Below are 10,594 nucleotides of genomic sequence, written 5' to 3' on the forward strand. Positions count from 1 at the left end.
AGTCTAAACCTTAGCAGTCATGCAGGCATTGCGGAATCAGGGTGTAGAGGAAGCGCATTAAAAATAATGAGAGAGAGAGAGAGTCTGGATGAGAGATATCTATAGCATCTCCGGAGGCACCGTAGTCCTCCATAAAGTTAGCAACACAATCCCAATAACGAGGGGCATCAGGCAGGGACATACGATCTCTTCAATGCCATTAATTTGCAGGAGGTATTCAGAGACCAGAATTGGGAAGGATTGGGGATGAGACTTAAAGGAGAATACCTTCGTAACTTGCGATTCGCTGATGATATTGCCTTGCTTAGTAACTCAGGGGATCAATTGAAATGCATGCTCACTCACCTGGACAAGCAAAGCAGAAGGGTGGGTATAAAAATTAGTCTGCAGAAAAATTATGTTTAACAGTCTCGGAAGACAAAAGCAGTTTACGATAGGTAGCGAGGCACTGGAAGTGGCAGGGGAATGCATCTACGCAGGGCTGATAATGACTGGGGATTCGGGTCATGAGACTGAAATAATCAGACGAATAAGACTGGGCTGGGGTGTGTTTGGCAGGCATTCTCAAATAATAAACAGCGCGTTGCCATCATCCCTCAAGAGAAACGTATATTGTAGGCGTGTCCTACTAGCCCTTACCTACGGAGCAGAAAGCTGGAGGCTTACGAAAAGGTTTCTACTTAAATTGAGAACGACGCAACGAGCTATGGAAAGAAGAATGGTGGGTGTAACGTTAAAGGGATCAGAAGAGAGCAGATTGGGTGAGGGAACAAGCGCGAGTTAATGATATCATAGTTGAAATGAAGAAAAAGAAATGGGCAGGGCATGTAACGAGGGAGGAAGACAACCGATGTTCATTAAGGGTTACGGCCTGAATTCCAAGGGAACGGAAGCGTAGCAGGGGGCGGCAGAATCTTAGGTGGGCGGATGAGATTAAGAAGTTTGCAGGGATAACATGGCCACAATTAGCACATGACCTGGGTAGTTAGAGAAGTATGGGATATACCCTTGCCCTGCAGTTGGCGTAGCCAGGCTGATGATGCTGATGATCCCCCAGTAGCCCTTGTTCCCTGTAGCTAAGTTCTCAAATATTTGCAATGACGCAGGTATTTAATTAGGTTGAACCTAGGCTGAGGTACTTCGGAGCTAACACGCTTGTAATGTTTCCTTTTAAAGCCGTCCTTGCGGAAGATGCTAAAAGGATGAGACCATTCACACATCGAAGTTGCCCTCTTGGATTGTGTGAAAATGGGGTGTGTATCCCAACTGCGAAATAAGACCTTTGCGCGAGTAAACTGATGTAGAAACGTGACTCCGTCTCTGTAAATTTCTTGTCACTTAGGTGATAATCGAACTTGCTTTCCGTAAATAAACATTTACCACCGTGTCGTCATTCTGTAATCCCACATAACATCAGTTTTGTTGATGCACTGAAGCAGTTATTATTGTATGTAGGCTAGGGGATTATTTGGCGCCACCGCGTTTCGAAACTCTACCACTATCAGAAGTTATTACTATTGTCGCAGTACAACGCGGACTGTAGACAGGGAGACTTTCAAGAGCCGTAGGACAACTTGTTCAAATACAAAACAGGCCAGAGACACGTCTTCTTCGTCCTCGCCGAATCCCACTGACCCACTAGACGAAATCCGTTAATGTCCCTATCTCCGTTGTCGTCTGCATAGAAGAATAGACGCACGCGTCATTTGTCCCCCCCTAAGAGAGCATCATCCCGATGCTAGACCAGAAGTGTCACTTGCGGAATTAAGGGTCTCTCGCATAGTTATTCGCTCACGTACGGCTTCATGCGGACAACGTGCACAAGTTCAGGACGGTGCGTGTGGCGCCGCGTACAATTGGGAATATCGGGGACGACCTCGTACGTGACGTCACTGAGTCGGCGCAATACTCGATATGGTCTGAAGTATCGCATTAACAGCTTCTCGGAGAGGCCTCGTTTCCGTATGGGTGTCCAAACCCACACTCTGTCACCGACGTCATAGATTACTATTCGACGGTGAAGGTCATAGCGCCCTGCATCGTAGTCTTGCTGCTGGCAGATCCGCAAGCGCGCGAGTTGCCGAGCCTCTTCTGCGCGTTGCGTAAACACAACGGCGTCCGTATCAGTGTCGTCAAAGTCATGTGGAAGCATAGCACCCAACATCGTTTGTACATCCCGCCCATGAACAAGGGTGAACGGAGTCATGCACGTCGTCTCTTGTTTCGCCGTGTTATATGCAAAGGTGAAATACGGTAGGATGTCGTCCCAATTTTTATGTTCAATATCCACGTACATGGAGAGCATGTCTTCAATTGTTTTGTTTAGGCGTTCTGTTAATCCGTTGGTTAGTGGATGGTAGGCGGTTGATTTCCGATGCGCCGTTCCACTTAGTAGCAAGACGTGAACTAAAAGCGCCGCAGTGTATGCGGTTCCTCGGTCTGTTATTAAGACGGTTGGTGCGCCGTGTCGCAACACAATGTGCTCAATGAAAAAGCGCGCGACCTCTTCCGCTGTGCTTCTCTGGATTGCCTTTGTTTCAGCGTAACGTGTGAGATAGTCGGTTGCTACGATAACAAAGCGATTCCCGGCAGTAGAAGTAGGAAGCGGACCCAATATATCCATTCCTATTTGGTCAAATGGTCTTCGAGGAACCTGTACGGGTGCAGGAGGCCGCCTGGTTTCGACGGAGGCGACTTGCGCCTCTGGCAGTCGAGGCAAGTGCGGACGTGATGTTTCACGGTGGTGTTAAGTCTCGGCCAGTAGTACCTCTGCTTCACTCTGGCCAACGTTCTCGTGTAGCCTAAGTGACCAGAAGTCACCTCGTTGTGACAGGCTTGAAGTACTTCCGTACGAAGAGCTGCAGGAATGACGAGCAGATAGAGGGACCCGGTGGAAAAAAAGTTTCTTTTGTAGAGGACTTTGGCCCGCAAACAAAACGACAACAGGTCTCTTGCGAAAACTCTAGGCGGTTTCGCAGACCTGCTCTCTAAGTAATTGATGAGCTCAAGCAACTCAGGGTCGTCCCGTTGTTGTTGGGCGATGGTGGATGTGTCCAGGTCACAAAGAAATGCCGAGTCTTCTTCGTGAGGAGCAGACGACTCTATCGGCGATCAAGACAGGCAGTCAGTATCCGTGTGTCGTTTCCCCGACTTGTACTTCACAGTCATGTCAAACTCTTGCAGCCGTAGGCTCCAACGCGCCAGTCTTCCCGAAGGGTCTTTAAGGTTTGTCAACCAACACAGTGAATGGCGGTCGCTGATAACTGTGAAGTGCGGCCATACAAATATGGGCGAAATTTCATAACCGCCCATACTACGGCGAGGCATTCCGTGTCAGTTGTGGAGTAATTGGCCTCTGTGCGTGAGAGTGTTCTGCTTGCATAGGCAAGTACTCTTTCTGTGCCCTCCTGCCACTGCAAAAGAACAGCTCCCAAGCCAACATTGCTGGCATCAGTGTGGAGCAATGTAGGAGCGGTCTCATCAAAGTGAGCAACACTGGAGGTGTCTGGAGACGTTCCCGCAAGTCAGTGAATGAACCTTGCTCTTCGTCGCGCCATACAAAAGCAACGTCGTCTCTCGTCAGGCGAGTCAACGGTGACGCAATGCGAGCAAAGTCCGCAATAACCCGGCGGTAATAGGCGCACAGGCCCAGAAAGCGCCTGACAGCCTTTTTATCGGTTGGTACTGGAAACTGTGCTACGGCCGCAATTTTCTCGGGATCTGGGCGAACACCTGCGTGGCTGACGACGTGACCGATAAACTGTAGCTCCCCGAAGCCAAAGTGGCACTTCTCCAGCTTCAGGGTGAGGCCGGCGAACCGGATGGACTGCAGAACCGCTTCAAGCCGTTGGAGGTGTTCTTCAACAGTTGCGGAGAACACGATGACGTCGTCCAGGTACACTAAGCAGGTTTCCCACTTCAGACCCGAAAGCACAGTGTCCATGAGGCGTTGGAATGTAGCAGGGGCAGAGCACAAGCCGAAAGGCAAGAGTTTAAATTCGTATAGGCCGTCTGGCGTTATAAAAGCAGTTTTTTCACGGTCTCTCGGATCTACCTCGATTTGCCAATATCCGCTTTTTAAGTCCATTGAAGAGAAGTAACGCACGTGACGAAGTCTGTCGAGTGAATAATCTATACGGGGAAGCGGGTACACGTCTTTCTTTGTCACTTGATTTAGTTTTCGGTAGTCACGCAGAAACGCAACTGCCGTCTTTTTTCTTAACTAGAACTACAGGAGATGCCCAGGAACTCGTTGATGGTTGAATCACGTCGTCTTCCAGCATTTTTGTCACTTGTTGTTGTATGGCTTCACGTTCTCTGGGAGCCACACGATAAGGATTTTGGTGAATTGGTCTTGCCGTATCTTCTGTAATTATCCGATGCTTCGTTAGAGGCGTCCGTCCGACGCTGTACGTCGACGCAAAGCAGTCATTGAACTTCGACAATAGCGTGAGAAGCCGCTCTCGTTCGTGCTGCGACAAAGCAGTGCTGAGGTCGAGTGCAGAAGCTGGGCCTTGCGTAGGTGCTTCTTCGAGTAGCGAACAGCAGCCTCGAACATCCGCAACACTATCAAAATAAGCCACAGCCGTGCCCCTTGGAAGGTACCGTCGCTCTGTGCTAAAATTGGTTAGTAACAAGTTAGTGCGCTCGTCGGTGACATTTACGATTCCTCGTGCGACCGAGATACCGTGAGTAAGCAACAACGTGGTTATTTGGTCGGCAACTCCCTCGCGATGAAACGGTGTTTCACATGCTACCGTAACAAGGGTGCATGATCGAGGTGGGATGACGACGTCGTCTTCTGCTAGACGAAAGGAGTTGCGTTGCGGTGATAAGCAATGGACTAAACCAGGGCTCTTATAAAATGTCACCATGCGGTCCGGAATCTTAATTACGGCTCCGTATTCTTTAAGGAAATCCATTCCAATAATCAAATCCTTACAGCACACAGGAAGAACGATGAAAGTGGCCACGAAAGAAGAATCCCGGATGCTAATTCTAGCAGTACATCTTCCAATAGGCACCGGTAATTGCCCACCTGCCGTCCTTATGTGGGGTCCCGTCCATGGTGTCTTTACTTCATTAGAGAAGTCGGCACCAGTGCCGACTAACGCTGTCACCGGCTGTCCATCCACCAAAACATCAATGTCCGCGCTCACAATTTCTTCGGTGTCGGGGTTTATTGGCTTCCCGCCGTTCTGCGGCGAGAGTGTCGGGGGCTTTTTATTGTCTTGCGGTGGGCCTGCATCCTTACCCCCAGAGGTCCCCGCCTTCAGTTTCCCCGGCGTGGGCTGGGCGACCTTCATCCTCGGAGGTCAGCAAAAGTACGTCCAGTAGGGGAAGGCATCAGACGTGGAGGGGTTGGCGAGCGCGACCAACGGCCGAAATCGGACTGAACATGCGGCAGAGATTTGTCATTCGGGTGCGCTATTGGAGGTCCCTGAAAAGCAGTTTCGTCGCGACGTAGCATGGAGTCGTCATTTGCACGTCGACCATAGGACCATGGACGAAAAGGTCGAAATGATGTGTCGCGATGCCAGCAATGACGCGAAATGTGGCCGACGCCTCCGGAGTGAAAACAGAGTGGGCGCCTATCGACGGTGCGCCATGCGTCGGTTCTCCGAAATTGCGGCCGTCCCGTAGTGTCGTTTTGCGGCGTTGGACAAGGCGCTGTGAACGGCAGCTGGTGGTATGACTGTAGCTGCGTGACGCGTGCGCGCCTCGAAGCCCCCTCTTGCGGCGGCGACCAAGGAGCGACTTTCGGGGGCTGATGGTACGGCGGTGCGGTTGTAACGGGTGGTGGATATCGGACAGCGGCTGCGTAGGTCATGGGACGCTGGTGATCTTGCAGATCGGCTGCCGGTAACACCTGCCTGATTTCGTCACGCACCACTCCGGCGATTGACGCTACGGGTCTATCCACTGTCGGTGTCCGAATCTTTTGAATTTCTTCTCTGACGAGTTCTCTGATCAATTCTCGCAAGGCGTTCTGATACTCGCCAGTCAGTGCGGCGGCATTGATTGTGGTGCTGGTGGACAGTCGATCGTACTGTCTGCATCTCTGACGAAGGGATCGCTCAATAGCCGTAGCCTCTTTGATAAAGTCAGTGATGGTGACTGGTGGATTCCGCACAAGTCCCGCGAACAACTGCTCTTTTACACCTCGCATGAGGTAGCGCAACTTTCTTTCGTCAGTCATGTTCGGGTCGGCTCTACGAAAGAGGCGGGCCATGTCCTCGGCGAACATTGTTACCGACTCATTAGGTTGTTGTACGCGTAGCTCCATCATCTGCTGGGCACGGTCGCGTCGGTCGGCACTCACAAAGGTATCTGTGATTTTCTGACGTAAGTCACTCCATGTCGTTAGGCTAGCTTCGCGGTTTTCGTACCAAGTACGGCCGCTGTCGTCAAGGGCGAAATAGACGTGGGAGAGCTTTTGCTGCTCAGTCCACTGATTAATCTGTGCGGCGCGTTCACATTTGTCAAGCCAGTCTTCAATGTCTTCGAAGACTGCTCCGCGATAGCGATCAGGAACCAGAGGATGCAGAAGGGTTACTTGCTGTGGACTGGAAAACCGGCTGCTTTGGGGTGCTTGCGTTGGGCTGGTTTCGGCCATAGCGAGATGTGTGCAGCTCCTAGAGAGAGGTGGTTGAAGAGGGGAGAACTCCGGGGCAAGGCCTAGCAGTCGACGACTAAAGCGATGCGCGGGTGTTGAAACTGGTGATAACGCGTCCGGGCTAGAGGAACGACTCCCAGAAGGACTCCCGAGCATCAGGCGTGGTCAGTACCCAGGACTTCCACCAGTATCGCAGTACAACGCGGACTGTAGACAGGGGGACGTTCAAGAGCCGTAGGACAACTTGTTCAAATACAAAACAGGCCAGAGACACGTCTTCTTCGTCCTCGCCGAATCCCACTGACCCACTAGACGAAGTCCGTTAACGTACCTATCTTCGTTGTCGTCTGCATAGAAGAATAGACGCACGCGTCAATATCATTTTTCATTGTCGAATAACACAGTTGTAAACTTGGTAGTTCGGTTTTGTGAAAATTTGCGGTTTTTTTTCAGTTTTTAATAAGCCAAATGACAACCTAAATCAAAATTTCAAAAGCAGCAGTTCAGTTTTTCTTTTAAAGGCAACAAACCTCGCCAAACTTGGTGCAGTGGTTGCAGAGAAAAACGAATTCTCCTTTTACATGTATTTAGATAGGAGAATCCGAGCTAAAGCTTCCTTTTAAGGGCTCTTTCCCCACTAGCGTGTCTGCGTGTAGAACAAGATGGGAAAGATAGTGCAATGCCGTGCCGACCCGCGGCGGACGTGCAGTTCGCCATTAAGGGGCTCACACACACAGCTTCACTTCTCATATTTCTTCACAGAGTAGAAGGAAACTGCGTGTCCTTTTTTTTCGCATTTATTTCGCTTTTAGAAAGAGATAATGCTATATATCCAGTGTCATTCGTTCTTGTCTCGTAGATGTAAATATGGGTCTAAATATTCTCTATATTCCATTCATCCGCAAGAGTACGTGAAAGCGGGGAAATGCTCCCTAGCTCACACACACACACACACACACACACACACACACACACACACACACACACACACACACACACACACACACACACACACACACACACACACACACACACACACACACACACACACACACACACACACACACACACACACACACACACACACACACACACACACACACACACACACACACACACACACACACACACACACACACACACACACACACACACACACACACACACACACACACACACACACACACACACACACACACACACACACACACACACACACACACACACACACACACACACACACACACACACACACACACACACACACACACACACACACACACACACACACACACACACACACACACACACACACACACACACACACACACACACACACACACACACACACACACACACACACACACACACACACACACACACACACACACACACACACACACACACACACACACACACACACACACACACACACACACACACACACACACACACACACACACACACACACACACACACACACACACACACACACACACACACACACACACACACACACACACACACACACACACACACACACACACACACACACACACACACACACACACACACACACACACACACACACACACACACACACACACACACACACACACACACACACACACACACACACACACACACACACACACACACACACACACACACACACACACACACACACACACACACACACACACACACACACACACACACACACACACACACACACACACACACACACACACACACACACACACACACACACACACACACACACACACAAAACACACACACACACACACACACACGCACACAAAACACACACACGCACGCACGCACGCACACACACACACACGCACACACGCACACGCACACACACATGCACGCACGCACACAAACACTCCGCGTACACTCACACAAACACACCAAGATACGACAAATGCTCGCCCGAATGCAAATTTACACACGCCTACGCATGCACACACGCACAGAAATATACTCACGCACGCACACAGAACTGCATGTACACACAAGCACGCGTATGCTCGCACACGCAAACACACACTCGTACGCACGCATATTCAAATGCGCGCCCACGCAAATACAAGTGCACACGCACGCACACTGAAGGTGTGCGCACCCCTGTATACTGCCTCTCCTTCCCTGTTACCTCACAAAAACATGCGCGTGCAAACACACTGACTGACACTCACTCTGCAAGTACCGTTGAAAACTCCAGCTGCAATAAATTGCTTTACGTTTTAAATTTCACGCTTCTTCAAGTGAATGCGGCCTCTGCTGAGAGGGTGCAAAATCATTTGCTCCTGTCGTGTGACATAATCGCACTTTCCCGACCAAAACACTGTTTTAACACAACTCCAATGTTCTGACTAAATGCCATAAATACATATGTTGTTACAAACGACAACCTATTGGCGCAGTCAGTTTAAGCTTGTTGATACTCGGCTATTATATAGAAATGAAATTGTTTAAAATTTTGCCAATTCACTTACGCATGTGCATTGCCGTGAAGTTCTACAGGATGGCGAATGTGCAATGTCCAGAATCCCTGAGTATGTCCATGCTACAAAGCACGATGGTATTTTTTTTTAACTTAACACAAAGACATGCGCATGCTTGTTATTATGTAGTCCACGGAATGAAAGTAGATATAAAAGCGATGACTTAACAAATAAGTTACCCATTAGTAGGTTTTAGGAAGCAAAAATGGAGAATATATATAATATTTGAAGAGCACTCCTGAAGAAACCAAAACTCAAACCACATCTTGAGTTTTGTGTTTCGGCCATCTGGTGGGAGAATGTCAAACTATGTCCTACGTGGCGTTAAAAAAAAAAAAAGTGGTATCGCGCAGCGCGGCATGGAACCGCTGCCAGCATGACGCGGAACGACAGCTGCAAGCGAATCAACGACTCGGCCACGGCTTCCAACATTTCAGCCAGCGATAGGCTCGGGTTTTTATAGATACCGCGTGAACTTGCAGGTCTGTGTTTTAAAATCGCTGATCGCTTTACGGAACAGTGTTACATCATGTTTAGACAGTAGAAATGGGCATCAATCGAAAGCTGGGTCGTCGGACTACATACGCTGCAGCGACTTTTACGATAGACGCCATAGTTTTATGACATGTGCCGTTTTTCTCAAAAATTGAGCAAACAGTTTTGCTGTTTCCATAGGCTTCCATTGCAGAATCATTAACCCCTCTGGGAACAAAATTCTTGCTTGCCACAACGTAATCACTGCATTCGGCTCATGTGGATTGTCTTCCAGAAGATATCTGGCACCTGCCTTTTTCACTGATCAACCTGCAGGTTTTGTTATTCGCGAAAAACACGATCGTTCCATAGAAATCGCGCTAGCTTCGTGCCGGGGCCGCTTGGGGCGCTAGTTTGTACGTGTCCAGAAAAGCTGGATATGGTTGCGGTGATTACAGTAAGTTATGTCGTGTGCTCCGATGCACAGTTGCTAGAATTCTACCAAAACGTATCTCAATAGCGACAAAAAGCGTGCCAATTGGGCAATCAGTCTTACGCCATTACGTTTTACAAACGTGTAATAGTTGCCTAATTATTTTCTTTTTGTGCCCCAAGAGCGCAATAGTGATTACATAGAGGGAGCACGGCAACAAATAAAGGAACCTGATGAAGTCCTCAGCTTGCGGGTACATCTGCAGATAAGCAAAATAAGTTGATGAAGGTAATGATTCTTTCACATTTACCCCGTATGTCGGTGCTCCTGTTGCAAATGAAAACAAAAATATCAGTGCTATACATTTATTATAATAACGACATATGGTCTTCTGTGTAGGAAGTTAAGGACAGTCGTCTGAATTCTGACCTTCCTATTTTCCTGAATCACGCTGCTGAAAATGTTCATTTTGTTTTTCTAGCCTGGCCTTTTAAAAGAGCATACTACATACGACGCTCGGCATCGGAAAGGGCTAAATAGTTT

Source organism: Dermacentor andersoni, chromosome 3 (genome assembly GCF_023375885.2).
Source record: "Dermacentor andersoni chromosome 3, qqDerAnde1_hic_scaffold, whole genome shotgun sequence".
In the NCBI taxonomy this organism is placed as follows: Eukaryota; Metazoa; Arthropoda; class Arachnida; order Ixodida; family Ixodidae; genus Dermacentor; species Dermacentor andersoni.